The sequence below is a fragment of the Amblyomma maculatum genome, chromosome 2, assembly GCF_055883805.1.
Source record: "Amblyomma maculatum isolate TAMU_Amacu chromosome 2, ASM5588380v1, whole genome shotgun sequence".
Classification (NCBI taxonomy): domain Eukaryota; kingdom Metazoa; phylum Arthropoda; class Arachnida; order Ixodida; family Ixodidae; genus Amblyomma; species Amblyomma maculatum.
This window is the reverse complement of record NC_139345.1, coordinates 131,814,115-131,830,148: the sequence shown is the minus strand read 5'-3', so window position 1 is coordinate 131,830,148 and position 16,034 is coordinate 131,814,115.

Genomic DNA, 16,034 nt, shown 5'->3' with positions numbered 1-16,034 from the left:
GTCCTTGCGCCTACAGCTGGGCCTCCAAGACTGATGACGTTCGTCGGACTAGCCGGGAGTGAAGCGGGCCGCGCTTTCGTCCCCGTACCTGATGTCTGAGGATCGGACAAGGTGCTAAAGGATTCCTTGTGTTAATGCGGACAAAAGTGCTAGTCGAGAAAAGCTCTCAAATTTGTGACAGTCGTACCGACAACTTCTTTCTTGTCATTGCAACCGTAGCGGGGGTGTAAATTCCAAGGGCCTTGCCAATAGGTTGTTAAATTGGTTGGTGGTTGCTCCTGGTGGTTGGTGGTTGGTGGGGTTTGCTCCTGGCCCTGTGGGGCTGGGCCAGGAGCGGCAGGTGTCTGCCGCTTGTGACGGGGGCTAGACTGCCATTATAATTGTATCTGTTGTAGGCTGTCATTGCATCCGTTACCGTTTCGGTGGTGGACGACCGCTGTTGCGACGCGCGTCTTTCTCCTCTTTTTCTATTTCTTTCTTCTCTTTTTCTCTTCTGTCCGGACGAGGCAGCGGGGGTGGCTCAGCTAGAGAGCCAGTAGCAGGCAGGGAATAATTATGATGAAGGTGAATATTTAGTGTAACCGTTCTCATGCCGATTGTTACTGAAATGTGTCAGTGAACGCAACCTAAAGATAACATACACTCACTGAAGGCAGGAAATACGGTGGAGGCAAGTGAAAAAGAAATCACAACACAAGAGTCGAACAGATGTTTCAGTGGCATCGGTGCAGAGGGTGGTGTCAATCCAGTGCGCCACAAAAGCGACGGGAACAGCAGCCTTTATATGCGCGATTATTCGTTCAGATAATGTATCCGCAATTTGTCAGCAGGTGGCGTCGCTTAGAGGTATCACGCGCCAGAGCGTCGTCTGCTCGAGTGCTCCTACGGGATATGGCTTGGTAATAAGCGGCGCGCACGTGCATTTTCTTTTCCTTCTTCCTCAGTCGCAAGAATCTGCAATCCCACACTTGGCCCCGCCGTGGTGGTGCAGTAAGACGCCCTTTTGTTTTTGTACCAATTCATGCAATAAATTTTTTTTTGACAATAAGTTGGCGCTCCTCACGTTCACTCCCACCTTCCTCCCTTTCCTTACGGCGTGGTTGAGGTGTCCACAGAAAACAAGTGAGACAGTTACCGCGCCTTTCCCTTCCTATAAATCAACCAATCAATCAATCAATCAATCAATCAATCAATCAATCAATCAATCAATCAAGTGGGCACTCCAGAAGAGAGACGGCTCTAATGGACGCCCCCGCGGACTAAGTTTTGTATATAGTATAATCGCTACTCTAGTACACCGTAATTTTGTACTTGATGGCAGCCCTGCCGCGTGGTACAGTGGTTAAGAAGTCCGACTATTGTGCCGGTGCACCCGGTTTTAATCTGGACCGCTGGCGGCTGCGTTTCGATGGAGGAGAGACGAAGAGGCATCCGTGTGCTGTGCGATGTCAGTGCACGGTAAAGATCCCCAGGCGGCCGGAATTACTAAGGAGCCCTCCACCATGGTGCCCCGTTCCCTCTTTCTGCTTTCGCTCCCAGCTCCCTGCCTCCCCTTTTCAGGTGTTCACTGAACAGTTGCGACAGATACTGCAAATTTTTTTCTGGGAGCCAATTAATATTACTATAATAATAATATTATTATTATAAATATTACTTGATGCAAGCTCTTCTCGGGCTGCCACCGCCACAGAACCGAAGATAGGGAGCTGGTTTCTGGGTACAGCCAGAGCCCGGGAATCAATGATGCTATGCGAGAAACAGGTGCTTTAGTGGAGGAATTCGGAATGATTTCGACCATCTGGCGGAAGAGAAGGGTGGCTACTCATGGCCGTACGGGGCTGGGAATGGTACGCCCCCACCGTTTTCGGGGGGGGGGGGGGGGATTCGTCTGGTTGGTTGGTTCACAGGAAGGGAAAGGCGCAGTATCTGTCACATTTGCTCTGTGGACACCTGAACCGCGCCGTAAGGGAAGGGAGGAAGATGGGAGTGAAAGTGGGAAGAGAGAAAGGGGAGCGCTAGTGATGGGCTACGGAGTAATTTCGACCACCTGGGGATCTTTACCGGTGGTTGTACCTGTTGTAGGCCGTCATTGCTCACGGCCACGTTTGGGTAACGAACGACGGCTGTTGCAACACTTGTCTTTGTTTCTCCTCCTTCTTTTTCGTTTCGTTTCTAATTTCTTCTTTGTCTGCGCGAGGCAGTGGAAGTGGCTCAGCTACAAAAAGGAAGGAAGGAAAAAGTTTATTTAGCCCTTTATTTTGGCGGTTTTTGAGGCGTGTTCAGAGGTGTCTCCTTGTTGCATCCACAAGAGTCTTAATTCTCTTTCGACCTTGTCCACTTCTACCCAATGGTTGGTTGTCCTCACTCCAGGGCTCCGCTGGCAACTGCTGGCTGTTGAGCTCGCTGTACCAGACCTTGCTGGTCTTCGCAGTGGTCGCTGGGAAGCGGTCTTCTCATTGCTCTGCACTCGGGTTTCGAATTTCAGGAAGGCCCATGTGATTTGATATAGCGCGAGATTTTCGTCGCACCACACACCTGTCAGCGTAAATGGTCGGGCACATTTTGTTTACTATGGGTATAGGTTTGGGTATGAACCCGTCTGTGTCTCCAAATCACAGTTTTCTCTCTGTTGAGAGAACTTTGCGGTGAAGGATATCGCATTTTTCTGCCTCTATAGTTTTCTAGTATGGCCGAGTATACCTTCGGTGCTGGAAAAGAAAATGCACGGGCATGCTACTGTCTCTGTAGCTATTCGTGTCAGCTACAGAGACAGTAGCACGCCCGTACATTTTCTTTTGCTTCTTTTTTCAGTCGCAACAACCATCTGGGGATCTTTAACCTGCACTGGCATCACTTCACTGCAGCACCCGAGTTCGATCTCTACCGCTGCTGCAGCGTTTCGATGGAGAAACGCATATGTTCTAGTGTGCATTGCGATGACTGGTTCGGGTTTGTGGCATTTAACCAACACCTCATCCAACGTCCCCAATGAATTCCTGCTCAGAATATGAGGAATGTTGTAGTGGAGTGTTCCGGAAATGTCCTACTCCTGGGTGGAATCCATCTTATCTCCCTTTCCTTCAGCCCTCCCTACGACTACTGTTGCTTTCGTTACGGCACGATCAGGTGTCCACTCACAAGTGTTACAGATACTGCGTCTTTCCTTTCGTCTATACCCATTTACAATTTTAAGATTGAACAGAAGGTGCGTCAATTTCAGACACAATGAATGAAATCAGTGAGGCATAGCTATGAATCCACATTCGGTTCAGCAGCATTTCACCTCGCGATTTTTTCCGTACCTACTTTTATGCTCAGACCACTCTACTCACCACTTACACGGACATACTCCAGCACTACCGACTCCAAAGGTGCACATATCCTCCCGCACACCGCGATCTAACAAGAGGCGAGGCCGTCCAATGGCGCAAATTACAAACTGGCAGCTTTCCACACCCCCTCTTATACAGCAGGATCTTTCCGGATCAGATAGCCCCCATGTGTAAACACTGCTCAACTCCGGCCACACTCATACACATGGTGTGGACTTGTACACATTACAGCACAGACAACACAAACACCCCAGAGACGTGGGAGTCTCTCCTGTGTACTTCCGAGCCAGCAGACCAACGCTGGCTTATCCAACGCGCGGTGGAGGCCGCGGCATCCCAAAGGATCCCCGCCGACCTCCTCTAAGTCAGCGCAACCGGCCCTTTGGCTGGTCCCCTGTTTTTGGGCGCAATAAAAGAGTTCACCACCACCACCACCCAGGCACTGTGGTTCAATATCTAGGGCTCTCGACGGGCGCAACCTTCAAAGCGGATTAAATCTCGGCCGCGGCGGCAACTTTTCGTGGAGGTGAAAAGCAGAGCGAATGTAGAATGTGTAAGGTGGGCACTGTGGTTCAATATCTAGGGCTCTCGGCGGGCGTACCCTTCAAAGCGGATTAAATCTCGGCCGCGGCGGCAACTTTTCGTGGAGGTGAAAAGAAGAGCGAATGTAGTATGTGTAAGGTGCGATGTCAGCACACGTTAAAGAATATAAATATAAATTGGTTTACGGGAAAGAAAAAGTGCAGTATCGATCACACCTTTTCTGTGGACACCTGACCTGCGCCTTCAGGGAAGAGAGAAAGGTGGTAACGAAAGCCAAAAGAGAGAAAAGGGTGCCGTTGTGGAGGGCTGCGTAGTAATTGCGTCACATGGGGATCTTTAACGTGCACTACACCGCACAGCACATGGACGCATCTCCGTTACGCCTCAATAGAAATGCGGCCACTGGCAGTCAGGTTCGAAATCGGGTACTCCGGCATAGTAGTCGGGCGTCTTAACCACGTCAGCGGAGTTGGACATTACAGAACCGCATGCCGTATAATGTTCCAAAGTCCTTCACGGCGGCGTCTCTCAATTATATTGGGAAGTTAAAAGCCGTAACACAATCCCTCTTATACTGAGTCGTTTATGGTTAATTTTTAAAGATTATAAGTGGAGATATGATAGTAGGAAAGTTGTTGAGTGGCCACTAAATAGTCTCCTGACAGACGCCTCCGACGAAGTAACTTTAATGGAACATTGTCTTATCCGGAATAACTAAAAGGCGGTGATATTTGAAATATACGACGTGACAGCTCAATAATACACCCGCGATTATTTCATCATATAACTCCGTGATAAGGCGCTGTTACATTTGTGCGCTCTGCGCCGACTTCTCCTCCTACGTTAGGCTGTCTCTAGGATAAGTTCCGGTCACTGCTGACCTCACACCGGGAAAGCGTGCTGTCAGCAGCTGTTTATTTTTATCAAGCGCCCTTCCTCATTTGTTCTGCTGCTTATTCGACGAAATTCCAGTTCACGGAGATTAGCTCCTTGAGAGATGCAGAGTTATTCTCACCTCCCGTCTGGTAGAAGCTGCAGCTTAGAGGCAGTAATTTTCTATGCATAGTTGCAGTGATGTATTAAAGCGAGTACAGCACCCAGTGTTTCATTCACTTTGCAGCCTAACGTTTTCCCGCTACAACGATTCGCTCGCAGTGTACCAAGGTTAAACAGTAGATGTTGGCCACTAATAACAATGCGGAAACGTTAACGCCCTCAGAACGCCCACAGAGTTTTTAGAGCACAGCTCTTTGGCGCCCGTTCCTGCATGGGTTTGTTTGTGGCTGTAGGAAGAAAAAAAGGAATATCCACGGGCCTGCTTTTGGCTATGTAGCTGAGCCACCTCCGCTGCCTCGTGCGGACAGAAGACAAAATAGCCAAGGAAGAAAAAAAGAAGAGGGAGAGAAAGACGCGCGCCGCAACAGCCGTCGTCCACCACCACCGAAGCAATGACTGGTGCAATGACGGCCTATAACAGATAAAAAAATGGGTCTGGCTTAGCTTATGGTTAAGCCTAGGATGCGAAGCATACTAGGATAAAAAATTAAACATTACCTGGCTATACCTGGTTAGCCATTTCATAGACAAGAACAACTCATGTGTTACTCTGCTTGTTCCTTTATTTTTCTCAAACTAATAAACACACTATGATGATCAGTAAAGTAATTGCTCTTTTCTTCTCCCGTTTCCGTGGCTGTTTGTAACTTGCGCTTTGCGGTCTGGCGAGCTGCCCTCGCCATGGCCGACCTCGCGCTGCTCAACTGACTCAACGAGTGCGTCGCCTTTTATACTATTGCGTGACGTCAGTATCTCCTAGCGGTAGGAGCGGGAGTTAGGCCGCCGGCGGAGGCTGCGCGTCCGCAAGCGAGCGCACGAGTTGAGCCCCAGCTTTCACAGCTGTTGTGACGTCATATCACGTGGTGCGCCGATGTAGGTCAAGTGGTAGCTACGCGGCCGCGCGCGGCGCAGCAAGGAAGAGCTCGGTTGTGCGGCTAGTATGCTTCGCATAAAATTCAGTGGCAGGCCAGCCCTGCCGCAAACGGCGGCGACCCACCACATCCCTCCTAAGTTTGGCGTCGTCGTCGCCGTTGGCGTTGCGTTGTCCCTCATAACCAGCTCCACTTTCCCTCCCACCTTCATTCCTATCCTTACGGCGTGATTCAAGTGTCCACAGAAACAAGTGTGACAGATACTGCGCATTTCTATTCCTATGAACCAATTATGGAAGGCACGCTTCAGGGCTCAAGTGGAAGTGTGACCACACACTGGAAAATATAACAAATCATGTAAATGCGAGCACCAATACCAAACTGCAGGGTAACATGTGCAGTAACGGAGAATGTATCTGTCTCGCCTGCCTACACGTCCCGTCCGTTTGAGCTATTCCTTCCTTCCATTCAACATGAACCAACCAGCCCGACAAAGCCCTCTTCTTCAATTCACACACACTCACAAAAAAAAGCATCATGTTTTGACACATGTACAGCTAGTTTAATAGTCCGGATCTCTAGACGGTCGCCCCTTGGCTTTCGAGGAAGGCTTGGCCCGGATCTAGCCTCCAATCATTTTTGTTTAAAATAGACTTTTAGAGATTCGATGAGACCCTTGCTAACTTTGGTTACAGCATTTTCACGTCAGTTTAAGATATTTTCGAATGTTCTTTCTTCTCATCTGCAGCTTGTGGCACTAGTCTCTTCAAGTGGTGCAGCGCAGCGGCACGAAGCCTAGACAAGAGAATGGGACCGAAACAGCGCTGAACGCCAACACTTCAGGGGGAAGTATACGCTTGCGAATACAGAAACCCAACATTCGTGATTTGCACATGGCATTTGCAATAACAGGAATGAAACGGGATGGCTGGTCGACACAAGACGAATACATAGATCCCCTTGTACTCAAAATAAAGCTATACAACATGAACTGGAGGGCTAGTTGGTCTGACATCTTCAAGTGGTGCAGCGCAACGGCACGAAGCCTAGACAAGAGAATGGGAGAGACACAGCGCTGAACGCCAACACTTCAGGGGGAAGGATGTGCTTGCGAATGCAGAAACCCAGCATTCGTGACATGTGCAGCATGTGCAAATCCCGAATTCTGGGTTTCTGCATTCACAAGCGCATCCTTCGCAGTGAGGAGGACAGGATTGCAGCCATTAATGGCTGCAATCCTGTCCTCATCACTGCGACCGCTTACTCTAGTTTTCGAACCGCTGGCAGTCGTTTTTTTTACGACTGAGCTCGGGAAGACAGCGGTTTGTCGTCGTGCTTCTGATGCTAGGTGAGAAACGAGTACTAAAACACAATTTTGATCAGGTCCATTCATTGCTAACCTGCCTTCAATCTGATGAACAGTGTAAAAGCTGAAGCTCTGAGTGACTTCTGGGCGTGCGTGGAAAAACAATATACCGAGATAACCGCAAAAAGAGCTTGACCTTTGTTTACCGGCAAACGCGCATATAGCATTAAAAAGATAAGATGTACTGCAGCGTTAAAGTAGCCGAGATGCTTGTTTTTGGTCTACAAAAAGCCGGGTAAATGACCTCATTCCAGATGCTGCAGCGGTTTTAAAGGATAAGCAACCTATCCGGAGGATAGTCGTTTTAGGCCTTTTTTTTCTTATATTTCGGCTTCTTTGCCCATAAAACCGTGGATAAAATCCGCACTGCGCCTGTATTGAGTTGCATCTGAGAACATGTCCATCAGAACTATCTGAAGGCACTATCCGCGTACAGGCACTGCTGAAGATGCTGCGCTTCAGGAATGCTGATACCATAGATCAAGGTTTATTTATTATTAACAGTAGCGCTCTTATTTTTCTCTCTTGTCTTCCTGTAAAAGAATGGTGACCTCAGTTGCGTGAACCTCAATGCAGCAGTATTGTGGTGTCATTGGGAAGATGGTAACATAATTTGCCCCATCTCTTTTTTGCATATGCGTTTATTTATGCATGCTTGTGGCATGTGTCCGCAGTTTGCATGCATAGGTCCAGTTTCACGAAACAGTTTCAGAAAACGTGTAACGGAAACTTATCAAGACCAGTTTTGATGATTTGTTAAGAAAATACTTTGCCATCGAAGCTTTTTTCCCTGCGTATACGCAAATGTTTGTCAATAAGCACAAAGTGTACTTAGAAGGGCAAAGTATTTCAATATCCGGCTTCACCTGGAGCGACTAGTCTTCCTTTTAACCCATTTTTCATTGTGGCTGTGGTGGCTACTATTGTCAAATCTGCGTAGAAAAAGGCCCTTCCGGATGAATGCTTGGAGGCCTCACACGCAGAATAAACGGACCTATGATGTCCGTCCACAGTCAGTAAGTAAAGAAATCGTCACAATAATAATTCAGTCAATGCAAAAAAAAAACGTTATTTAAATGAATATTTTACTAAATGATGTCTCATACTGCGCCGCTGTGTCATGATCCATTAGAGCATACAAGGAACACAGTTGTAAAACCTTACATCACATAGAAACACTGAAACTATGGTGCCGAAAGAATGAAGTAAACAAGAATAAAGCAAGACAAAAGTAAACCTAATTTAAATCAAAGTAAGATTCGAATAATGCTCGGCTTTACGTAGCATATTCGCGCAATTTAGAGCATAGTTTTGGATTTTACTAGTTTCTCAGTGATATATGAGGATGTTTCCTATAGTTCACTTCCTAATCACCACTTAACTAGTTAAATGTTATTAACTAATTGTGCTAAATACGATAATGCAGTCTTACTTAACGTAAGCTGCGCAGCGATATGTGTCTTGAGGTTGTATTGTAAAGATAAAATTTTTAACCACAAATATTAAATATAAAAAAATTATTACACCTTCAATTATTTCAGTGAAATTATACTCGACATAAGCCATTCAACGATATATAACGATATATCCAGCGGACATCCTTGTTTAATCACAGTAAACTCATAACGGTAATTACTTTAGACTACAAGAAGTGCAGTGCAATTATATTCGCAATAAGCTACAATACCACTATAGACAATTTCTCTGCACTCATTCCCTCCACACACCCCGGTACAGCGCACGTGAACCAAGTAACGCTGCGCATTATTACACATCTTTCTGCACGCGCATCTTTGTAGACGAATGCACTATGCATATTAAATTTACAAATAGCATTCCAGAGGTTTCTTCCCTTATCATAGACGTGTGTAAATGGCCGTAGACAGCTAATAACGGGTAATATAATCCAAGTCACATAATTCCGTCTGAAGTGTAATATCAATATGGAACGTTCTTGATGATAGCGAAAACGCTCATAGCGAAACTCCTACAAGCCTAACGAGAGGGGATTTGCGGTTATATTAATAGCCATGGTAAAACTTAGTGCTACATAGAAACATTGGGTTCTTAAAAAGCTCCTGATTAAGACTACCACTAGTCAAGAATTCTTCTGCATATTTGCGTCGGCACCATGAGCGAGGTACCTCTAATTTTTCTGTGTAGGATAATTATTGCAGGATAATTATTGTTGGAAAATCCCTAATGTCCGTAGGTTTACATAGTTATAAGAACATAATTCACCCTACGCATGTTCTTCCATTTACTCACTAGATGGTTCTTCAAAGCTTTCATCTAAGACGTCTGCATGTGGTCGGTTTTAGACAACGAAGAGTTTCTCATTGTTGGAGATAGTTATTCACCCACTCTGCCAGTTGTGTCGACGCACCGTGAAAGTTCTTATCTAACTGCATTCCCCGCAAGAAATAATTGTGTGGATGCAGGTAAGCTGTCACACCTCCCAGAGCAGTGCGCAAGGCATGCTGTAAGGTAACAATATCAAGTGTTTAGCAGTTGAAGAGGCCATCTCAAAGCAAGAATTCGCGCGTTTCAGAGGCCATTTATTCTTAATAATACCTAATATAAATATGCAGTAAATAAATGGTCGTCGTCTTCAGCTGAAAATACATGCTTTCTATGGCATACAATATATGTCACTAATTAGTTCAACCCTTTCAAAAAGATACCGTGTGGTCGACGAGATCAACGGACGCACACAAAGGACAGGACGAGCGCCTCCTTTGTCCTCATCAGTCACAGATTATTCGTTTGTAATTCATATACCATCTAGCTAAAAATAGATTTCTTAGGTCAACCAAACTAGTCACAATTATACCTTTTCGGTACAATCGGGTTTAGAGATCACTATGGCCTAGACGAGCTACACTGTGGTTATATATTGTGACTTGGTATTTTTGTTGGTTTGAAATTTATATTTTCCTGGTGTCACAATGGGTGCAAAAAATCGCGAAAGACGCTTTCCTAGTCTGCTCGCCTCCAAAGCAATCGCTCTTTAATGTTTGTTTGGCCGACATTGATGAAATAAACTCTTTTAGGGTGTGTTTGGGTCTTCAACAATAGCAAAACGAGGCTCGACAAGAAACATTAGCGAACCGTAGTCCTGTCTCGATCGCTGTCATAGCCTTTTGTTTCCTCCTTGTTTCTATCACAAGAGGTTTAATGGAAAGGGATTTAAGGTAGTCTCTCAAGTGAGGCACCAATAGTAAAGTATGGGCGAAGGTGAGGTGTACACAGATGAAAGAAATGTAGAACATTCGTCACAGGCCTGGACCGGAGAGCCGGCAGCAGCTTTCTGTAAAATGAGGGGAGACTGGACAACGTACAATGCATATCATAATAACGAAGCGATCGAGTAGTTATCGCTTAAGCCACTCGAGTTGCTTGGAAAACAGGATGATCATCCGGTTTTACGAGTGAGTTCTTTATTCTTAAGCCTACAGACAAAGATGGATGTATATATATTTTATGCAAAGATGTCTATATTCAAGAGGGTAACCACCAACGCAATATTCCAATATTCTGTAAAACAACTCTACTCAGAACCGACCGCTGAACACAACATGATAATTAAAGCTCTCACTAAACTCACCCACGATGGCGAATTACCACTATGAGTTAAAAAGGCGATATTGCCGAATAATCCATCCGGGGACGCTTCTACATGCTGAAGATAATACACAAGAAGAATCATCAAGGCCGCTTAGTGTTTCTGGCATCGCCACACTCACAAAACCAATCTCATCTCAAATCGATCTTTTCATGAAACATATACCTCCGAAACACCCATCTTAAATACGGGGCATCAATCAATTCCTAAAAGAATTATCCAATATCAACTTTCGTCGCGGAGTTTTGCTAGTTACCCTGGACGTAGCATCGCTTCACACTAACTTTCCACATGGTGGCAGAGCACAGGGGATGTTCGGATCTTATAGAGAACATAGAACTAAATTCTAGCACAAGTGCCGTCAAGAGATTCGTTAATCTGGTTTTATACCTTTTAATTCGACAACCCATACTACCTTAAAACGAGAGGTACAGCTATGGGCACAACGGTGGTTCCAAATTACGCCTTCGTGAAAAAAGCCGAATAAGGCTAGCTCCTGATATCCGGCCAAATCAGCTTTTTACAAGCGCTTTCTGGGAGACATATGTTGCAGATTCGCGCCGGCATCTGTAAACGTAACGAGGAGGATGAATATGAGGTCTGGGACCGGGGGACGCGGTTGGGACTGAGCCCCATATTGTGGTGTTGATAGCTGAGACCAGCCGGGAATTAAAAACATTCAGAGGCGACCTGGGGTATGCCCCCCTGCTATGAAATATTTAAGAGATCCGAAATTTGGACAGAAATTGAATACGATCTGATTCAGTTTATCACCTTATTCAACAACAAACCCAAAGATCTCTTTCAAGAATTATTTTTCAAATAAAAAATTAACTTCCTGGATACCTAATCCAAATTGAATGAAGGATATTATTCAGTAACGTTTGTAAAATACCCACGGACATTAATATCTTCATTTCAACAGTTGCCATCAATGTCACTGTAAAACTTACCCCCTAAAACAGATATAAATTCGGGGGCTGGCTAGCCCCCGCCGCAAGCGCCGTTGACCTACCATCCCAGCCCCGTAAGGCCAGGAACTGCCACCCTACACCACCTGGTAATTTCGACCACGTGGGTATCTACCGTGCGCTGATATCGCTCAAAACCCGGATCCCTGTGCATTTGGTCCATAGAAACTCAATCGCCGGCGGTCGGCTTCGAACACGGATGCTACGGCATAGTAGTCGGCCGTCTTAACCATGGCGCCCCTGCGGCGGGGTTATATATACTTGTTGAAGTAGGCTTTTAGTAGGCGCTTAGTGATAAAAAGACGTACTATCTGTCTCACTTCTTGGTAGACACCTGCTCTTGTAATTACTGGCATACAAATGGAGGTACATCTACCATCGGTTTGAATCTCTATCGCAAACTAGCTTTTAATTTGACGAGCAGATGGATGCTTAATGCGAAGCGAAATGGCTTCACACTACCACTGATTCTCACAACCAACGGTTGTATCATAATTATCATACGAAATCACGCGCGAAGTTTTAGTGCGTAGCTTTCCTGCCCGCAGTCAGAAGTTTCGCTGATGGTAGTCCGATGCCTGCTCCCTCGCTCTCTCTCTCGCTCCGTGAGCTTGAGGCGTGCAGGAGACAGAGGAGGTGGTGAAGGGTGGCAGTTCCTGGCCCTACGGGGCTGGGACAACGCAACTTGCAGCAGGGGCTAGCCAGGCACCGATTTTCATCTGTTGCAGGCCGTCATTGCACTCGCCACTGCTTCGGTGGCGGACGGCGGCTGTTGTTGAGGCACGCGTCTTTCTCTCCGTCTTCTTTTTCTTTCTTCTCTACTTGCTCTCTTCTGTCCGCACGAGGCAGCAGAGGTGGCTCAGCTACAGAGCCAGTAGCAGGCCCGTGCATTTTCTTTTCCTTCTTCCTATAGCCACAACAGATGTTGGCGAGGCCGCGAACCAAGGTGGTGTTGCGCCGCATCGTGCGTTTCAGCTACCTACATATAATATCATCGTGCGACCGATATATAATATCACGCTTCAACTAAGCCGTATGAGCGTGCTTGTGTGGCAGAGGGGTAATGTGAATTCAAGCATCCTGGATTCTGATATAGCCATCGCATATGAAACGAGCCAACCCAGTTGGTAGCTCCTGCCAATCTAGTGTTAAGCAACCCTACGTCCAGTTTGCCCCTGGCCATGTCAGCTTCCGACTACCGCTTTCCAGCGCCATGCTCTTGACTTTTCGCCCTCAACGCAAACGCCGGTGGATGATCGCCGGCGCCGGATTCTTGGCACAAGATACCTTTAACCCTGTAACTTTAAAATTACGAACACACCTCTCTCAAATGGTAGTTAACAGTTGCAAAAAAAAAAACATAAACTGCGGCCTCAGGTCGCCCTGTGGAGGTGGCTTGGGAGTGTCAACTTCTGTGGCCAAGAGGCTATTATTATGACCCCATTGCAATAGAAACCTTCACCTAAAATAAATACCGATGGCTACTGGACATCTCATGTGCTTTACGCCACCCACAATAATGATAGCCTGTGGAACATAAATGATTAACAAGCAACCATTATGGACTGGCATTTATTTACACGGGCAATGGAAAAAAGTATGGTGCGCTCGCTGCAATGAAGCATTGGTCATCGTCGTTCAACAGAACCAAATTAGTGCAATATTCAAGCCATGAGTTTCCAGCTCACAAGTTCTCTTTTGTCTATGCGTTTCTTACAAAGCTCAGCGAACAATGGAAGTTGAGGAAGTCCCGTGCTACAGTCCCTCAGGCGGGTCCTGCCAAGCAACGTGCAGAAATAACGAAGCGCAAGTGAGTCGGCAGAAAACACGAATTATTGTATACAAAGGTTATAACCTCTGATATAAAAAAATCATGAAACCTGAACAGTTATTTGATGCGTATACCCGCAATGTCTTTTTTGCAGAAATTGAAAGTTCTCGCGAATATGCCGCATGAATATCAATTGTTAAGTTTTTATTTCTCAGAAGGGGTAATTATGCATTGGTAAACATTTTTCAGCCATCCTCACAGCCACTTCAGCATCTCATTTGGTTTACAGTGATTTCCCTGCTGTGGCCTGTTCATTCTATTTTCATGTATACCTGTCCTTCGTTTATCCATATCCCGGTATATATCCTGCCAGTTTTGGTTGCTCACTTCCTTGTATTGTAAAGTATAGGGCTTTAAGGTAGGTAGGTATGGTATGGATGGATGGATGGATGGTGGATGGAATATAGGAGCGTCCCCTTTGAAACAGGGTAGTAGCAGATGCTATCACGCTCATATATTTCCCCTATATCTTATTATTGTTTTAGACTGGTTAACTATACCATCATTCTATTTATTAAATTTTTGTTTCTACATTACTAACACTATGTCACTTTTCTCCTTTTAAGCCACGAATCCTTCAATCGTTTATTGCTAGTTTCCAACGCAGGTTCATCCACCCGGCCACTGGTATCTCTAAACCCCAGAGCTTCAGGAAGAGTGACAGCGCCTGCATCGACTTCCAGATGGACACCATTACATTCGAGTATTATATGGTTAATTTTTTCTGTGGATTTACCACATACTGTTGTTCTGTTCTGTTCTGAGAGTCGCTGTTCTGAACAGCGTTACCTAGCAACAGGTGGCGGAAATATTGTCAAAACAATCAAGAGCGCATTTAAGGTCTGCCATTCTCGTCGTTTCCGTTCCTTGAGCCCATGTGTCGGAAAATTCTGCACAGCGATGCAATGCGTGGTTTAGGTTCCGCACTTGTGAGGCCATGTACTTGCCTACGCAGGCAGTGTTGCAGTTTTTTTTAATGTGAAAACGAACGTCTGAGCATCCTGAATATATCCAAGAAAGTTTGTGCCTGAAGCGGAAGTTTAACTTAGACAAAAGTTTTCGTTTATGGAATGGCTCGTGGATCTCCAGACCAGCCGTGTTCTACAATATACACTGGTCCACAACGTCGAACACTCGGTGTGCAATTCGGCAGCTGTCGTGAAAGCGGGTCGGTTTGGGCCAACTTGACGGATTAAATGTGAGAGCTAACCACTCGATGGCGTGGACACGACCTGTCTGTAATCGTGTGCGCTAAAATCTGTAATGTGTTTCTGGCTGCCAAAGTGATGTATTGCTTGCAGGCCCTGTACTATACATGTTCGAATATGCATAACTTCGACCATGTATTTGCGACATTGGGAGTAAACGTCGCGGACGAATCTCTATCGCCGAGTCGATGAAGGGGGCCACATCTTGTTTTATTGGTTTCTGCGTCAAGGGGTCCTAAGATTCATGTTTCTCTGCGACCAAAGACACCCTTTCCTCCAGTGTTTTGTACAGTTTATGTTGTTGGACAACAGGTAGCAATGGCTTGCAGGCAGCGGTGGTGCTGAGGAATATTCGCCCCGCGTGTAAGAGGGCCACGGTTTGAATCCCGGTGCCGCGCAATTCTCCACCGGATAAAAATAAAAACAGCGTTTCCATTGAATTGCGTAAGCAGGATTAGGGTGCGACCTGATACCGGTGAATACATCCGGCAACGCACTCCTCACCAGAACAGGAGTTTGCCACCATGGTGCAGTAATTGGCCACAACCTCCCACGATTAGCCCTATGAAACCCCGGCCCTCAGTCACCAGCGGCTGCGGAGCAACTGATCGCGGCGGCGGTGAGACCTGTGGCGCAGGGGTGGTGCAAAGAATGTCTGGCTCCACAGTACAGGCCGCCATTGAAAACTTACCCTGGCAACGTCTAATGCTAGAACCCTAGCTTGTGACGTCAGTTTAGCAGTGCTATTAGAGGAACTAAAGGGCATGAAATGAGATATCATAGGGCTTAGTGAGGGTGAGAAGAGCATGTTGCAGGGCTAGCTGGGGATCCAATAAGTCAAAACTTTGGAGCAATAATAAAGAAAAGTGGACGGAGGAGGACACAAGACCACTGACGAGCGCTTCGTTAATCGTCTTGTGTTTTCCTTCGTCCATTGTTCTTTATAATGCGCTAAATGTATGACATATTGAGGTTAGGAGACCGAATGAGGCAGATACTGTACTGAAGGTCGGGCATGTAATGTGCTATTGAGGTTAATCGGAGAAGCGACAACTAGGAGTAAGTTATCTGTTCAATAACGGTAGAGCTGGTAATACACAGGAATATTATAGCAGTAATGAGAGGGTGACAGGCAACGAAATTAAGTTTAACATGCGATATAAACTGAAGGTTGTACAAGCCTACGCACCTACATGTGGTCATGATGACCAGGTATTCGAAAACTGCTAC